This window comes from Balaenoptera acutorostrata, chromosome 6 (genome assembly GCF_949987535.1).
Source record: "Balaenoptera acutorostrata chromosome 6, mBalAcu1.1, whole genome shotgun sequence".
In the NCBI taxonomy this organism is placed as follows: domain Eukaryota; kingdom Metazoa; phylum Chordata; class Mammalia; order Artiodactyla; family Balaenopteridae; genus Balaenoptera; species Balaenoptera acutorostrata.
The window spans coordinates 46,159,526-46,164,839 of record NC_080069.1 but is presented as its reverse complement, the minus strand read 5'-3'; positions in this window follow the sequence as shown (position 1 = coordinate 46,164,839).

Here is a 5,314-nt window from a genome sequence, read left to right as displayed (position 1 = left end):
TGTTTCTATAACACAGAGCTTATTTACTGACAATTTTATACTTTGACCAAATGAAAAAATAGTTTATTATAATAGGATAAATATACTTTCACCGTTAGTTAATTTCAGTCAATAAGGAGTTAAGTTTCATATTATTACCTCAGTAGATCAATAATATATAATGGCCTAGAATTTAAATACCATGTAAGAACTGAGGCATAATTATGCAACAGATTTCTAATATTATCTCAGGAATTACAAGCATGCTAAATGAGTCATTAAATTAGACACAGAAAAATAGATATAAATATTGAAGTAATAATTTCTTCTGCAGACTTGTCAAATGAGCACCCCTCCAGAACAGATTTCTATTGCTAATGCACAGAAATGCTCCATCATTTCTCCAGTGTTGTAGTTCCTGCCTAATACTTGTTTTCCTACTTAAGCCTAGTATTATCACCTATTACAATCAAAAGAGAAATATTGAAGAGCAAAACTGCAGTCTATGTGAAGTTTTCCAAAGCCAATGAATAGACAATTTATATTTAAGCTGATGTCTGACTTTCAGTGAGTATACTTGTAGAAAACATGATAATGTGAATATATCATAAGATGTGTTGTGGTTAGAGTCTACTGGTAAACACAAAAGTACAATATTTTGGATTTATGATAAATTGATGATTTCATATATTAATTCTCATTTAGAAGTCAATACTTTCCGTATTTATATCATTTGGCTAGGGTAGAGTGTATATCTTAAAAATATCCCCATAAGCTCCACCCAAATTTAAAAAAATAAATCATTTGTATTACAATTTGAAGATTGCTTAAAAAAAGAAATGCAATCTCTTGAAAGCTGTTTTGCAAATAGCAGTTATGAATGTTATAATCTGCTACATATCTCTTTTTTTAAAAAAAAACATCTTTATTGGAGTATAACTGCTTTACAATGGTGTGTTAGTTTCTGCTTTATAACAAAGTGAATCAGCTATACATATACATATATCCCCATATCTCCTCCCTCTTATGTCTCCCTCCCACCCTCCCTATGCCACCCCTCTAGGTGGTCATAAAGCACTGAACTGATCTCCCTGTGCTATGCGGCTGCTTCCCACTAGGTATCTATTTTACATTTGGAAGTGTATATATGTCCATGCCACTCTCTTTGTCCCAGCTTACCCCTCCCCCTCTCTGTGTACTCAAGTCCATTCTCTACGTCTGCATCCTTATTCCTGTTCTGCCCCTCGGTTCTTCAGAACCATGTGTTTTTTTTTAGATTCCATATATATGTGTTAGCATATGGTATTTGTTTTGCTCTTTCTGACTTACTTAATTCTGTATGACAGATTCTAGGTCCATCCACCTCACTACAAATAATTAAATTTCGTTTCTTTTTAAGGCTGAGTAATATTCCATTATATATACATGCCACATCTGCTTTAACCATTCATCTGTCAATGGACACTTAGGTTGCTTCCATGTACTGGTTATTGAAAATAGAGCTGCAATGAACATTGTGGAACATGACTCTTTTTGAATTATGGTTTTCTCACAGTATATGCCCAGTAGTGGGATTGCTGGGTCGTATGGTAGTTCTATTTTTAGTTTTTAAAGGAACCTCCATACTGTTTGCCATAGTGGCTGTATCAATCTACATTCCCACCAACAGTGCAAGAGAGTTCCCTTTTCTCCACAACCTCTCCAGAATTTATAGTTTGTAGATTTTTTGATGATGGCCATTCTGACTGGTGTAAGGTGATACCTCATTGTAGTTTTGATTTTCATTTCTCTAATGATTGGTGATGTTGAGCATTCCTTCATGTGTTTGTTGGCAATCTGTATATCTTCTTTGGAGAAATGTCTATTTACGTCTTCTGCCCATTTTTGCATTGGGTTGTTTGTTTTTTTTGATATTGAGCTGAATGAGCTGCTTGTAAATTTTGGAGATTAATCCTTTGTCAGTTGCTTCATATGAAAATGTTTTCTCCCATTCTGAGGTCTGTCTTTTCATCTTGTTTATGGTTTCCTTTGCTGTGCAAAAGCTTTTAAGTTTCATTAGGTCCCATTTGTTTATTTTTGCTTTTATTTCCATTTCTCTAGGAGGTGGGTCAAAAAGGATCTTGCTGTGATGTATGGCACAGAGTGTTCTGCCTATGATTTCCTCTAAGAGTTCTGAGGTGTCTGGCCTTATATTTAGGTCTTTAATCCATTTTGAGTTTATTTTTGTGTATGGTGTTAGGGAGTGTTCTAATTTCATTCTTTTACATGTAGCTGTCCAGTTGTCCCAGCACCAATTGTTCAAGAGGCTGTCTTTTCTCCATTGTATATTCCTGCCTCCTTTATCAAAAATAAGGTGACCATATGTGCGTGGGTTTATCTCTGGGCTTTCTCTCCTGTTCCATTGATCTATATTTCTGTTTTTGTGCCACTACCATACTGTCTTGATTACTGTAGCTTTGTAGTATAGTCTGAAGTCCAGGAGCCTGATTCCTCCAGCTCCGTTATTCTTTCCCAGGATTGCTTTGGCTATTCGAGGTCTTTTGTGTTTCCATACAAATTGTGAAATTTTTTGTTCTGGTTCTGTGAAAAATGCCATTGGTAGTTTGATAGGGATTGTACTGAATCTGTAGATTGCGTTGGGTAGTAGAGTCATTTTCACAATGTTGATTCTTCCAATCCAAAACCATAGTATATCTCTCCATCTGTTTGTATCATCCTTAATTTCGTTCATCAGTGTCTTATAGTTTTCTGCATACAGGTCTTTTGTTTCCTTAGATAGGTTTATTCCTAGGTATTTTACTCTTTTTGTTGCAATGGTAAATGGGAGTGTTTCCTTAATATTTCTTTCAGATTCTTCATCATTAGTGTATAGGAATGCAAGGTAATTCTGTGTGTTAATTTTGTATCCTGCTACTTTACCAAATTCATTGATTAGCTCTAGTAGTTTTCTGGTAGCATCTTTAGGATTCTCTATGTATATTATCATGTCATCTGCAAACAGTGAACCTTTACTTCTTTTCCAATTTGGATTCCTTTTATTTCTTTTTCTTCTCTGATTTCTGTGGCTAAAACTTCCAAAACTATGTTGAATAATAGTGGTGACAATGGACAACCTTGTCTTGTCTCTGATCTTAGTGGAAATGGTTTAAGTTACTCACCATTGAGAACGATGTCGGCTGTGTGTTTGTTATATATGGCCTTTGTTATGTTGAAGTAAGTTCCATCTCTGTCTACTTTCTGGAGGGTTTTTATCATAAATGGGTGTTGAATTTTGTCAAAAGCTTTTTCTGCTTCTGTTGAGATGATCATATGGTTTTTCTCCTTCAATTTGTTAATATGGTGTATCACATTGATTGATTTACATATACTGAAGAATCCTTGCATTCCAGGAATAAACCCCGCTTGATCATGGTGTATAATCCTTTTAATGTGCTGTTGGATTCTGTTTGTTAGTATTTTGTTGAGGATTTTGCATCTATGTTTATCAGTGATATTGGCCTGTAGTTTTCTTTCTTTGTGACATCTTTGTCTGGTCTTGGTATCAGGGCGACAGTGGCCTCATAGAATGAGTTTGGGAGTGTTCCTCCCTCTGCTATATTTTGGAAGAGTTTGAGAAGGATAGGTGTTACCTCTTCTCTAAGTGTTTTATAGAATTCGCCTGTGAAGCCATCTGGTCCTGGGCTTTTGTCTGTTGGAAGATTTTTAATCACAGTCTCCATTTCAGTGCTTGTGATTGGTCTGTTTATATTTTCTATTTCTTCCTGGTTCAGTCTCGGGAGGTTGTGCTTTTCTAAGAATTTGTCTATTTCTTCCAGGTTGTCCATTTTATTGGCATATAGTTGTTTGTAGTAATCGCTCATGATCCTTTGTATTTCTGCAGTGTCAGTTGTTACTTCTTTTTCATTTCTAATTCTATTGATTTGAGTCTTCTCACTTTTTTTCTTGCTGAGTCTGGGTAATGTTTTATCAATTTTGCTTATCTTCTCAAAGAACCAGCTTTTAGTTTTATTGATCTTTGTTATCATTTTCTTCATTTTTTTCATTTATTTCTGATCTGATCTTTATGATTTCTTTCCTTCTGCTAACTTGGGGGTTGTTTTGTTCTTCTTTCTCTAATTGCTTTAGGTGTAAGGTTAGGTTATTTATTTGAGATGTTTTTGTTTCTTGAAGTAGGATTATATTGCTATAAACTTCCCTCTTAGAACTGCTTTTGCTGCATCCCATAGGTTTTGCATCGTTGTGTTTTCACTGTCATTTGTTTCTGGGTATTTTTTGATTTCCTCTTTGATTTCTTCAGTGATCTCTTGGTTATTTAGCAGTGTATTGTTTAGCCTCCAATGTGTTTATATTTTTTACTGATTTTTTCCTGTAATTGATAACTAGTATCATAGCACTGTGGTTGGAAAATATACTTGATATGATTTCAATTTTCTTAAATTTACCAAGGCTTGATTTGTGACCCAAGATATGATCCATCCTGGAGAATGTTCCATGAGCACTTGAGAAGAAAGTGTATTCTGTTGATTTTGGATGGAATGTCCTATAAACATCAATTAAGTCCATCTTGTTTAATATATCATTTAAAGCTTGTGTTTCCTTATTTATTTTCATTTTGGATGATCTGTCCAATGGTGAAAGTGGGGTGTTAAAGTCCCCTACTATGACTGTGTTACTGTTGATTTCCCCTTTTATGGCTGTTAGCATTTGCCTTATGTATTGTGGTGCTCCTATGTTGGATGCATAAATATTTACAAGTGTTATATCTTCTTCTTGGTTTGATCCCTTGATCATTATGTAGTGTCCTTCCTTGTCTCTTGTGATAGTCTTTTTTTTCAAGTCTATTTTGTCTGAGATGAGAATTGCTACTCCAGCTTTCTTTGATTTCCATTTGCATGGAATATCTTTTTCCATCCACTCACTTTCAATCTATATGTGTCCCTAGGTGTGAAGTGGGTCTCTTGTAGACAGCATATATACGGGTCTGTTTTTGTATCCATTCAGCCAGTCTATGTCTTTTGGTTGGAACATTTGATCCAATTACATTTAGGTAGTTATCGATATGTATGCTCCTATTACCATTTTCTTAACTATTCTGTGTTTGTTATTGTAGGTCTTTTCCTTGTCTTGTGTTTCCTGCCTAGAGAAGTTCCTTTAGTATTTGTTGTAAAGCTGTTTTGGTGGTGCTGAATTCTCTTAGCTTTTGCTTGTCTGTAAAGGTTTTAATTTTTCTGTCAAATCTGAATGAGATCGTTGCTGGGTAGAGTAATCTTGGTTGTAGGTTTTTCCCTTTCATCACTTTAAATATGTCCTGCCACTCTCTTCTGGCTTGCAGAGT